The sequence below is a fragment of the Peromyscus californicus genome, unplaced genomic scaffold (assembly GCF_007827085.1).
Source record: "Peromyscus californicus insignis strain IS unplaced genomic scaffold, ASM782708v3 Scaffold_27__1_contigs__length_724164, whole genome shotgun sequence".
NCBI lineage: Eukaryota > Metazoa > Chordata > Mammalia > Rodentia > Cricetidae > Peromyscus > Peromyscus californicus.
Window position 1 is genome coordinate 110,748 of NW_026294537.1, and position 13,819 is coordinate 124,566.

At 40.7% G+C, this 13,819-nt stretch overlaps 1 protein-coding gene across 3 annotated transcripts in view; it reads right to left on the reverse strand.

The window, feature by feature from the left end:
* The window catches only part of LOC128120191 (zinc finger protein 431-like), a 71,866-nt gene that overhangs the window by 38,107 nt on the left and 19,940 nt on the right, over positions 1 to 13,819 (reverse strand). The window contains exon 2 of one of the 3 annotated variants that reach the window (XM_052753888.1): positions 10,313 to 10,386. The exons of the other annotated variants lie outside the window; for them this stretch is intronic. The gene's annotated coding sequence lies outside the window, so the exon portion shown is untranslated. The remainder of the gene's footprint in view (positions 1 to 10,312; positions 10,387 to 13,819) is intronic. 3 annotated transcript variants of the gene reach the window in all.

Consider the following 13,819-nt stretch of genomic DNA (forward strand, 5'->3'; position numbering starts at 1 on the left):
AAATAAAGTCTTTAAAGAGACAGTAAAATTAATATAAAAAATAAGCCACGTAAAGATGAATATTACACAGAGAATCTGGATTGTGTTGTCTTTGGGATTTTTTTTTTTTTTTTTTTTTTGGTTTTTCGAGACAGGGTTTCTCTGTGTAGCTTTGCGCCTTTCCTGGAACTCACTTGGTAGTCCAGGCTGGCCTCGAACTCACAGAGATCCACCTGGCTCTGCCTCCCGAGTGCTGGGATTAAAGGCATGCGCCACCACCGCCCGGCTGTCTTTGGGATTTTTAACTACAAAAAAAACATTTGATTACAAAAGCTGTTGAGTTATGCCAAAATATATATTTTAAAGGTACCTTGACTTCAAAATTTGGATGTAAGGATATGTTGCTTTGGAAAGGAGGCTCTGCTTTTGTTTCCACAGAAAGCCAGAGGCTATGGATTTGTTCCAGATTAAGATACATCAGGTTTGACCAGCCAAGACCCCCTGAAAGGTCTCTGATAACACCATGGCCCAGATGATCCAACATCCAGAATGGTTTGAACTGGCTCAGACAATACAACCTCATGGACTATTCCATAATCCTAAAATTTTCTTTGTGTCCCCATAAGATACAGCGCCCCCCTCCAGCAGGAAGTAGTAAGAGAAGCTACGCCCAAATTCCCAAATTATATGTAATTTTACTTTGTTAAGGTTAAAACCTTCCTTTTTGAAAAAAAAAAGGGGGGGGAAGTGCTGTGGGATGGTCTGTATGTCAAATGTGTTGCTGATTGGTCAATAAATAAATCACTGATTGGCCAGTGGCTAGGCAGGAAGTATAGGCGGGACAAGGAGAATAAAGCTGGGAAGTGGAAGGCTGAGTCAGAGAGACACTGCCAGCCACCATGATGAGAAACAGCATGTGAAGATGCCGGTAAGCCATGAGCCATGTGGCAAGGTATAGCTTTATGGAAATGGATTAGTTAGCAAGAAACCTGCCATGACCATACAGTTTGTAACCAATATAAGTCTCTGTGTTTACTTGGTTGGGTCTGAGCCACTGTGGGACTGGCAGGTGAGAGAGATTTGTCTTGACTGTGGGCCAGGCAGGAAAACTCTAGCTACACCAGGCCAGCCTCAAACTCAGGAAAATACAACTGTTTCTTCCTCCAAAGTGGTCAGGTTAAAGGTGTACACAGACACCAAGCAGCTAAAGGTGGATTTTACTTCAAATGATCCAGATTAAAGATGGGTCATTAATTTTAAAACATTAAAAATAAATCAATTACATATATACCCAACTCTTTGGGTTTTAGTTAATCCCAGAAGTAATCAGTTTGCCTACCAAGAATAGCCATCCCAACAGCCAGGAAGGAAGAAATGAGAAAAAATTTTCTTACCCGCAGGAGGCAGGGAAAGCATGCTTTTTCTAAACAAAGGAAGTATGTGGATTTTACTCAGGAAGTCTGTTTAGGATCCTGCTATCATGTCATCAGGGCAACTGCATACCACTGCATGGTCATGCAATCTCTGCCTTAAAAAGTTAGATGCGGACCCCTACCTCTCACTTTCTTTTTCCTCTCTGCTGTCTGCTCTGCCCCACTTTCTTCCCCCACTAGGCTTGCCTTCCCGCTCCTTTCCCCTCTTCTTTCTAATAAGGCCAATTCTAACTCTGGTAGTCATGGCCTGTGACTCTTCCGCTGACCAACCAGCACCATTCATCCTTTCAATCTAAACATGTTCATGTAGAATTCTCTCTATTCCTAAGCAGGAGAGTAAATAAATCCAATTCTGAACATGGTCACAATGTAAAAGCAGAGACATTTAGTGGTATTCTTACTGTAGTGTCATGAAAAAATGTACATAAATTATAATAATGATGTAAAGAAAAGCCTCTGTCATGTTCATCTTTTACCACAAGATCATAGCTAAAAATCAATAAAAGATACATTGAAAAAGTTCTGCTTTGGAGTCTATGCCACCTCTAAATCTTAATGTTGAATCTAAAAGATAACTGTACCAATGCCATTCTCACAGTTGGAAATGATAGAGAACACAAATACAGAAAACTTCAAGGAAATGTCACTTAACAGCATTGTACACTCTTATCTTAGATGAATGGTTGCAATGAATTATATTAACCTCAGAATGAAGCTGCTTTTGCCTCTGAGCCAGCTGGCTCAGTGAAAGGCCGCAGCTCCTAACATGCAAGACCGTAGGGATGTAGCTGGAGAATTTCTCTCCAGCTCCCGCCAAGTCCCACCAGTCCCAGAGCCCACTTATAAAATAAACATACAGACTCTTACATTATTTAAACTGTTTGGCCATCAGCTCAGGCCTATCATTATCTAGCTCTTACTCTTATATTTAGCCCATTTGTATTAATCTATACTTTGTCTCGTGGCTTATCGTTACCTTAAATCTTCCTTTTCCTGGTGGCAACTCCAGGCAGTCTCTCCCTCTACCTTCCTGTTCCCTCAATTTTCCTCTCTGTTAGTCTCACCTATATTTCCTGTCTGGCTATTGGCCAATCCGTGTTTATTTATATAGAGAGATATCCACAGCACAGGGATGTCGTTTTAACTAGGCCTAGCTGATATCTGTCTCAGGACTGTAACATCACTGTAGAAAATTCCATTCTTCCCTTTTTCTAACTTAAAAAAATTAAATTATGTGAGTGTTTTCCATGCATGCGTCAGTGCATAGTGCTTACAGAGGTCAGAAAAAGGCATGAGATGCCTGGAACTGGAGTTAGAGTAAATGGTTAACTACCACGTGGGTTTTAGAAATGGAAACTGGGTCCACCCAGTGCTCTTAATTGCTGAGCCATCTCTCCAGCCCCTCTTTTTATTTAAAATTTATTTTTATAAATTGCTAATTAAAAGATGTTACAGCCCACTTTTTCCCTTTTATCTCTTCATTAAGTCCCTTCCCAAGTTCCTTCCAATATTTTCCTTGTTAAGTGTGGGTGAATAAGTATGCTGAAATACATGAATACCACCTGCTGCATCCATTTATATTGGTTGTACACATTTGAATAATTGGCTGACCATGTTGTATTGGACAAATAATTAAGGAACTCTTCCCTGCCTTATTCTCTCACATGGAGGAGAATTCTACTTTTTAACCAGCACCAAGTGTCTGACCATGACTAGACTGCCTTGGACAGGAAACATAATCAAGAATAGAAAATTTAGGGTAGAAAATACCTTACCAGTTAAAAGCACTGAAGTTTCTTTCAGAGCATCCAGCTTCCATTCCTAGAACATATAGAAATGCACTACTATCTGCAACTCCAGTATCAGGGGTTCTGATTCCATCTCCTGGCCTCCCTGGCTACCATAAGAAGAGAAGACTTAAATCATAAATATTATTTTTCAAGCTGTGGGTGGTAGTACATTCTTTTAGTACCAGCAATCTGAACACAGAGGCAGGAAGATCATTGTGAGTTTTACAGCCTGTGGTACACAGTCTAGACACACACACACACACACACACACACACACACACACACACACACAAACACACACACATAGTAAAAGAACAAACCTTAATGGAGATTTGCAACCATACAATACCTATTAAAGTCATTTCAAGTGTCTGCCACTGGTGCCCATAGAACCGTTTTCAGAAAATAAGTATGGCCAATCATACAAGTTACATGCCATCAATTCTAGTCACTGAGAGAAACTGAACATTTGACAGTGGGCCATCACCTTACCATGTTATCTGAAATGCCCATCATGAGCTCAACATTATCAGCACACCAAGTCATATAGTAGGACATGCACAGCAGCAATCTGCTTTCAAATGGAAGTGGTATTCAAGTGATTAGTCCCAAGCAGATCCTGAAGGCACAAGCAACCTATGGGAAGAAGTTGCCCAAATGTCTATGGTCTCTACTCCTGTTGCAATGCCTTCTGCTTCCAAGCATGCATCTAGAGCTCCATGTGGGGAGGGTTCCCTATGATCAGTTGACTGAGGATGAGAAGACTAGGGCCTGGTTTACTGATGGTTCTGTACATTATGCAGGCACTACACGGAAGTGGACATCTGCAAGCATTACAACCCAGTTCTGGGACAACCATGAAAGATACCAGTGAAGGGAAATGTTCAGAGTGGGCAGAAGTTCGGGCAGCACATATGGTCATCAAGTTTGATTGGAAGGAGAAATGGCCAAATGTGCAACTACTCACTAATTGATGGGCTGTAGCCAAAAGTTGACTCGTAAAGTGCTCCTGTCAGAAACCACAACCAACATTCGTAATAAAGACATCTCAGGAAGAAAGTAAGTGAATGCATCTCTCCACATAGAGAAAGAGTGTAAAGATACTTATATCCCATGTTAATGTTGAGCAAAAGCTGACTTCAACTGAGCAGGAGTTTAATAATCAGATAGATAGGATGACTCTTTCTGTGGACAGTCAGCCTCTTTTCCCAGCCATGAACACAGTGACCATGGTGGCAGAGATGGGGGCTATGCAGGAGCTCAACAACATGAACTTGCACACGACACAGCTAACCTGGCTACTGCATCTGCTGAGTGCCTGATCAGCAAATAGCACAGACCAAAACTGAACCTCATATATGGCACCATTCCCAGGGGTGACCAGCCAGCAACCTAGTGGCAGGTTGACTACATTAGATCACTTTCTCTGTGGAAAGGACAACTCTGTCCTTACTGGAGTAGATACTTATTCTGATTATGAATTTGCCTTTCCAACATGTAATGCTTCTGCCAAAACTACCATCAATGGACTTACAAACTGTTTTATCCACCAACATGGTATTCCACACAGTATTTCTACTGACCAGGGAACTCACTTCACAATCAGAGAAGCATGACAGTGGGCCCACAATCATGGAATCTACTGGTCTTACCATGTTTGCCAGCATCCTGAAGAATCTGGCCTGATAGAAGGATGGAATAGCTTTTGGTCTTTTGAAGAATCTGTTACAATACCAACAAGGTGGCAGTACCTGGATGGCTAGGGCAAGGTTCTCCAGAAGGCAGTATATGCTCTGAATCAACACTCAATATTTAATATCGCTTCTCCTAGAGCCAGGATCCATGGTTCCAGAAATCAAGGAGTGGAAAAGGAAACAGCTCCATTCACATCACCCCTAGTGACCAACTAGGAAAATTTTTGCTTCCTGTTCTCGAAACTCTAAGTTTTGATGGCCTACAAGTTTTGGTTCCAGAGTGGGGAGTGCTCCTGTCAGAAACCACAACCAACATTCCATTGATCTGGAAACTCAGACTTCTCCCAGTCATTTTGGGCTTTAAATGTCCTTAAACCAAGAGATAAGAAAGGAATAACACCTTTAGGAGGGGAGATATATCCAGATTACCATGGGGAAATTGTACTGTCTTTCCATAATAGAAAAAAGAGGAATTATACCTGTAGTGCAGGAGATCCTTTAGGCCATCTCTTGATGCCATTGTGCCCTGTGATTAGAGTTCATGGAAAACTACAACAATCTAATCCAGAAAGGATGACAAAGGGCACAGACCCATCAGGAATGAAGGTATGGGTCACTCCTCCAGGAAAAAAAAAACAAGATCTGCTGAAGTGCTTGCAGAGGGTGGAAGAAATATAGAATGGGTAGTAGAGGAAGATAGTTATAAATACCATCTTAGAACCCCATGACACACACTGGACAGTATATAAGCAGAAATCATGAACAATGCCCTGCTCTGTGCATCTGGAGAGACACCACATTGATCTACTCAACATCTGGAAATTCTTCCCCAGGATCCTAATCCTCAAAACAGATGTCTGTTAGAGACTGGACCTGACCTTCAGCAAACATACTTAGAACAGGTGAGCAGCCTTGATGAAGGAGTCTTAGGACCTTAGTTAGGAACCAGGAGTGTGAACTTGGTGTGATGACCATCAGCATCATAAAATATAACTTTTGTCACACTAACTACACATACCTACCTTCTTGCTCATGACATTACTCTTTTCCCCACTTCCACTCCAGCATTTGTTGTCAGCTCTTTGGCAGGTCTTTACCATTCTGACTGCAATTACCACAACTCTTTCTAACAGACCAAAACCACAATTTATAGAAGCAGCAATAATTTATAATATCAACAAGCTCCATTATTCTGACAGTAGACAATAAAACAAGAGTTTTAAATACAAAAGAGCAAATGCTTCAAAACAACAGTTATGATTTTATTTACCTTATAACACTTCCAGTTTTACCAAGGAGCTCACCTATGAAGATCACCCATGCTGTGCTGGGAACATTACAAGATTCTATCAATACCTGAAATCTCAGAGACAACTGGGGACACATGGAAAGCTCTGTAAAACAGCTGGGTACCAAGAAGTATTTAGAAGGAATTTGGACTCAAAGAAATGTCTGGAAAGTGGATTAGAGGCTAAAGAATTAGAAGGTAACCTGGTAGCAGAAAGGTCCTTTAAAATGGTAGGTAGACACCTACCTCACTTTTCCTGCATCAGGTTCTCACCTATATGACCATGGCAAGCTGTTCCTGGGTTATTATCTGCATTGTGCTACTCCTAACATCTACAGCAGCAGCACTAAGACCTACAATTCCATGGGTTTCATCACCAGCCTTTGGTAATTCCTTGTCCAGCTCAATTCTAGTCCTGGACATTTGTAAGAAATAGTTCCAGGAGTGCACATGATCAGGGCAGGTAACACTCAATGCCCCCTTCAGCTCCACAGACATTTGAGACAGGCAAGATAAGAGCTAGGCTGGTGCACAAGGCCTGTGAGCTTTTGCAGCCCTGCCTTCCTGTCTACCTGGGCCAAGCCTGTAAATCACTTACTAAACACACCATCTCCCTATGGCAAACTCAACAGAAATTCCTCCAGTCCTCTCCTCACATGCCCAGCAATCTCCAGATGCACTCCCAAGCAAGACCCACAGAGACACACCAACATAACTTGCTCACAGACATTCCCCCTCTCTGGAAATACCCTTCAAGACATTACCTTTAGCCTGACTTAGATGACCTGGGAATCCTGTGATGACCTCAGTTTTTGAGAAAAGATGCAGAATGGGGCAGTGCTTGGTAGCTAAATTGGAGAGCTGCTCTATGATCAAGGCCAGTGGAGACAACAGAACAGACCATCCAGTATACCCACAGAGCCCTGCAAGAGGGGACCCAGACCTCCAGATCTGGAATCATACAGGAGCTGGGAACCCAGAGTCACAGATGGCAAGGTAGACAGACCCTGAGCTCTGCAAGAGGATCTCAGGTGAAGGAGAAAAAATGGCAAGTACACATACTAACATGCAAGGTTCAGGAGAAAGATCTAATGAGACCCTCTCCCTAGAAAAAGTACTACATGAAACTAATGACTATTAAGAGAGAAAATTATTTTTCCCAGGGATGAGCCTCCTAGTTGTTTATATAAAACAAAGTGGCCTACACTGAAATCATATAATTAGAAGAGATGCCAAATAGACTCAGCAGCTCACATTTATGTGCATAGACATATAAATAAGAAAAGTGAAACAACCAGTTTGAGACAGAGTAAGTGGGGGCATGTAGCATGCTTTCTTTTGGGCCACCAATCAGCTCCCAAATCATGAAGCAAAGACTTCTTATTAGTTATGAATGCTTCCTGTCACATGGATTATGGCCCAAGATGTTGATTCTGCCCTATCTACTCAGACAACACCATGTACACCCGATAAACCTCTACAGCTCAGAAACTCCTTTTGTCCCCTAGAATGAAATTTCACTGCAAAACACCATTTTGGCTCATGCTAGCAGAAAGTTAGAAGCAGTCTAATCATGTATTGCTGAAAGATGATCCATATCACCATCTTTCTACCAGTTTCTAAATTATTTGTAGCATTTATAAGACAAATGTGAAAGAGTTCAATGTTCACAACTTCTAGAATCCAGACCTTCAGTTTTCCATTCTATCTTCTCATTGTACACCAAAAGCATGTGCATGTGTGCACACTGAACAGTGACACTATTAGCATCATATCCTCCTGTGCCAGAGGTGCAGAGTCTCCCCCTCCCAAGGAAATCCATCTACAGAGAGGCTCAGAGGACAAAGATAACTGCTGAGGGCACCATATGGACCAACAGAACCATAGTCTGGCTTATATTCCATCCAAATTCCAGTAGAAATGACAGATCAACACACCTCTGAACCTCCTACACCCACCATGGCATGACATATGGTCTTCCTTACAACTCCCTACAGCAGAAGCAAAGGAGAATCCTAGAAAGAACCTTCAAGCTACCTGCCACTAGGACTTCTGATTGCTAAGCCTTCCCAGAGTACCTCATTGGCTAGGACTATCCAGCTGGGCCTCAGAATATTAACAGCCACCCTACTGGGTGATCAGAGAACAAATGATTCAGAAAGCAGAGTCCTTCTAGCTCTACTCTTCCAGCCCAGCAAACAGGGCCTTAGTCATGAAAGTTTGTATTATAGTAGACATGCTTCCACTGTCCTAAATCACTTCCTATTTGTTGTTCAAAGCACAAGGTCTTTTGTCTGCACATTGTATTATACACTCAATGTTCATCGCAGCTGACCCATTGCCTTGTAGCTTGGATTCCTACAGTCAAACATCGGTCACATTCACATAACACATAGTAACTGTTTTTACTTTGTAACTGTTGTTAAAGAAAAACAGGCCATAAGTTACAAAACAATGAGGGGTCATGGCAAGGCTTGGAGACAGGAAAGAGAATGTAGATATGATGTAGTCTAGATCTCAGAAAATTATTTTAAAAAGTAGAAAAAGGCTTTATGTCCATGTACTATAGACAGCAGGGATTTATATTAGAACACATCAGAGATTTCTGAAAACTTTTATCTTGGGGTTTACATCTTTTATTAAAAAAAGATTTATTTATTTATTATGTATACAGTATTCTGTCTGCATGTGTCCTTGCAGTCCAGAAGATGGCGCCAGATCTCATTACAGGTGGTTGTGAGCCACCATTTGGTTGTTGGGAATTGAACTCAGGATCTCTGGAAGAGTAGTCAGTGCTCTTAACCGCTGAGCCATCTCTCCAGCCCATAGGGGTTTACATCTTAAACCAGAAAAATAACAATACTGTTAGACAGGACCACAATATTTTCACAGATCTATTTTGGTTGAACAACTGTAACTATAGAAACTTGGTTTCAAGACAATGTCAATCCTTTATACAAATTCTTGATTGCCCTGATCTGTGGACCCCAAGATATAAACAATCAGTACATTTATGGAGCATCTGAAATTGATTACCTAATTCTACAATGCTAGTATCAACTACTGTTGAAATAGGAAAGCTCTCAACCACCATCCATCTCTCTTCCTGCCTCTCTCTTTCTGCACTGTAACTCTACCAGCTTCAAAATTGGTCTGTGAACTCAATTCTTGTACAGGTCCCTCCTCATTTATAAATCCCCACTAAAATCCAGAGAGATTTGAGGTTTCTCATTAATTGGTCTATTTTTGTCTTCTCACTGGCCAGTCAAGGCCCACACTGGAATGAGTTGTGGGACTGTCTACCCAGCACAGGGCAGCAGAGGCAGAGAGCAGAGAGCTGAGAGACAGTATGGGGGTCCGCATCCAGCTTTTTAAGACACAAATTGCACGACCATGCAGTGGGTATGTAGTCACCAGCACCCACTGATGATGTAAGATGCAAAATCCTGAGCTGCACATGTACAGGATCCTAACAGTCACAAGAGGTGCAATCCAGAATAAAGGTGGATCTTAAACTTTTTTTTATTTATTTATTGATTGATTTACTGTTTTCAAGACAGGGTTTAACTATGCAGCCCTGGAACTCATTCTGTAGACCAGGAGAGCCTCAAACTCAGGAAAATCCAATTATTTCTGCTTCCTGAGTGCTTGGGTTAAAGGTATACACAGTCAGCCAGCAGTTGAAGGTGGATTTCACCTCAAATGATCAAGATTAAAGATAGACATTTAATTTCAAAACATAAAATAATCCCTCACAAGGATACTCAACTCTTTGGGTTTTTGTTAATTCCAGAAATAGTCAGTGTGACTACATAGAATAGCCATCACAACAGCCAAGAAAGAAGAAATGAGAAAAAATTTCTTACATTCAGGAGGCAGGGAAAGCATGCTTTTCCTAAACAAAGGAATATGTGGATTTTACTTAAGAAATCTGAACATGTTCATGTAAAATTCTCACTATTCCTAAATAAGCAAGTAAACAAATCCACTTCTGAACATGATCACAATGTAAAAGTACAGACATTTAGGAGTATTCTTACATCAATGTCATGCAGAAACATATTTAAATAATAAAAATGATGGAAAGAAAAGCCTCTGGCATGTTCATCTTGTACCACAAGGTCTTACCTGAAAATCAGTAAGTGACACAGTAAAAAAATATTGCTTTGGAGACTTGTAAGTTGTCAGTCTTTATGTTCAGTCTAAAAGATAAGTGTACCAATGTCATTCTCACAGATAGGAAAGATGGAAAACACATATACAGAAAACTTCAAGGAAAAGTCACTTAACAACAATGTATACTCTGATCTTAGATGAATGGTTATGATGAACTATATTAACCTAAGAATGACACTGTTTTTGCCTCTGAGCAGGCTGACTGAGTGGAAGGCCACAGCTTCTGCCATGCAAAACCACAGGGATGTCGTTTTAACTAGCCCTGGCTGATGTCTGTCTCAGGGCTGTGACATCACTGTAGAAAATTGCATTCTTCCCAAAAAATTAAATTATATGTGTCTTTGCCATGCATGTTTTAGTGCACAGTACTTACACAGGTCAGAAGAAGACCGGAGTTGCCTGGGACTGGAGTTACAGCAAATGGTTAGCTACCATGTGGGTTCTAGAAATGGAAACTGAGTCCTCTGTAACAATAGTCAGTGCTCTTAATTGCTCAGATATCTCTCTAGCCCCTCCTTTTATGTACTCTGGGAAATTTGTAGATTAGTAAAATCTTCCTTTCTTCCAGAACCCTTCCTATTCCTCTTCCAAGGCATAGGGTCCTATATGTGCACATACCATTGAACACTCAATGTACAGTGCACCCAACCCTTTACTTCATAGGTGGGTGATCCAGCAATCAAGCACAGGTCACATTCAGAGTAATTGTTGTTAAACAAAAAGAGGTCATGAATTAGAGCACAATGAAAGGTCTATGGGATGACATGGAGGCATGGAAGAGATGGTGGAAATAATGTCAATATAATCCCAAATAATTCTGTTTAAAAGTTGAAACAGGCTTCATAACCATCTGTTCAAGAGACTAGGGATTTGTATTAGAGCACACCAAGTACTACTCACATCATTTCTCTTGGGGTATGCATCTTAAACCTGGAAAACACTGTCATATATTAGACAAGGCCATACCATTTCATCCAGTTCTATTTAGATTGAACTGGATTAACTACAGTAATTTGGTTTCACAAACATTCAGTTCTTTATCGAGATTCTTGATTGCCTGGTCTGTGGACCCAAGAAATGGCCAGTCAAACATTTATTGATCATCTAAAATGGATTACCTCATTACTCATTTTTTTTAGATGGTTTCTCTGTGTAGTTTTGGTACCAGTCCTGGATCTCACTCTGTAGACCAGGCTGGCCTTGAACTCACAGAGATCCACGTGCCTCTGCCTCCAGAGTGCTGGGATTAAAGACATGCATCACCACCACCTGGATGTCATTATTCATTCTAATATCAACTACTGTCACAGCAGGAAATCTTTCACGATCTTCCTTGCCCATCTCTTTGTCTGCTGTGACTACACCTGCTTTATACTTGCTCAGTGAACTCAATCCTTACACAAGTCCCACTTCATTTGCAAATTCACAATAAAATCTAGAGAAGTTGGAGGATACTCATTCATTGGTCTATTTTTCCTTCCTAAAGACCAATCAAGGTCCAGACTAGTAGGAGTTTCAGACTGTCTTTCCAGCACTGAGAAGCAGAGGCAAGATTAGGTTTTCAAAGCAATTATTAATTACATAGTGTGAGGCAAGCCTGACCTACAGGAGACATTGATCTAAACCAATAGTTCTCAACTTTCCTAATGCTGTGACCCTTTAATACAGTTCCTCATCATGTGGTGACCCCCCAACTATAAAATTATTCTGACAGCTAATTCATAACTATATGTATGCTACTGTTATAAAATATAATATAAATATTTGTGCTTTCTGATGGTCTTAGGCCAGTCCTTTGATACAGTCATTTGATCCCCCAAAGAGAACCATGACACATAAGGTTGAGAATCTGCTCTAAATTGATATAAATAAACAGTACTTAAGAAAAAAAAATGGAATAAAATTCTTTTAAACTGAGAAACATTGAGAAATAGAAAAATAGCAGTATGCATTTAAAGAAAATGAATTTTAAAAATTATACCAATAATTGATGTTTTAAAATGATAAAAGTAATTGGAAGAACACTTAGCTATGCTGACTTTGAAACAGAGTAAACACCATCATGGTCAAGTGAATACATTAATAATAGGCTGTATGACTTTGTTCCATGTAAAATGTTAACTACTGAGTGCTGTAAGCTGACACATGCAGTTACAGCAAATGGCCTGTGTCTCAAACCTCTCAGCCAACTTAACTGTCAGCCAGCATGGCACATATCTGCATTGGAAAGTTTGCTCATTGGAAACTGAATACTTAGTAGTTCAAACTATCCTCCCAAAACTGTACACTCACCAATTCTGTCTGTCTTCATTCACATGGAAGGAATAAATACAGACAGGAAAATTACAGAAAAAGTCACTCACCATGTCCCATCAATCCTCCTTTTTAATGGAGACCCCTGTAGCTCACTGCCTTCAAATTCAGTCTGTGATCTAGCTATTGTCTAGTCTTATTCCCCCTGCAGTGTGCAGAGTACACTATTCTTCCTCTTCTGGTCTAAAGGGAGAAGCCATGCTCCACACACAGAACTTTGCCTGTTCTGCAATGGACAGTCTAATATGTGACTCCATCTGCTAATTTTAGGGCTCTGTGGTACTGCAGACATGTAATCCAAGATTTAAGATGGTTTAGTCAGAAGGGTAGCATGGGAGTACACACAGCGTTCAAGTTCATCTCAATCAACATAGAAGATCTTGACTTAAAATTGATTTTCAAAATGACAGGAGACACCCCTAGAATTAATTTACCTTCATGACACACTAGGACTTAATGTTGGTTGTGATCCTGTAATGGTCCCTTGAGCAACATTTAGAGGCTGGTTTTACAATTGAGTGATAGGCCTTTCTGCTGGTTATAAATCAATGTTGTCTCCTTTGTTATGGGAATATAGCTGGTTAATCCTGGTGAATAAACATTTACATTTTATCCTACTAATCTTTAACAGGCATGGTTAGCATACTATTTATCTTTGGAATATTTTGCAGTGCACCCCTCTCGTAATTTCTACTTTGTGACTTGATGTCTCCTAAGAACTGGCAAGCCCTTATACTATCAATTCTATTACCATGAATTCTACTTTCTTACATCAACTCTACCCAGGAGATACTGTTTACAATCTCCACAGAATTAATTCCAGATGGATCCTAAACCTTAATGTGAAATGTTCAAAGTGCAGAACTTCTGGAAGGTACTGGAGGAACCAGTGCTCTCTGAATTCAACAAATCTGTGTTCCATAGCAGCAACAAAAGCACTAAGGGTGCTGGCATTTCACAGTGGTGTCAACAAGGTTATTTCAAAGCACAGTCCCACTCCCAATACTCTGAACAAATGCATCCAGTAGAGTGAAGTTACACAGAGGCTACCAACCATCCCCAATAATTGCAGAGACAATGCAGGACCATGAAGAACCACACTGGAGCATACAGGATGAGGAGGACTATGCTGGACTATTCAGGACC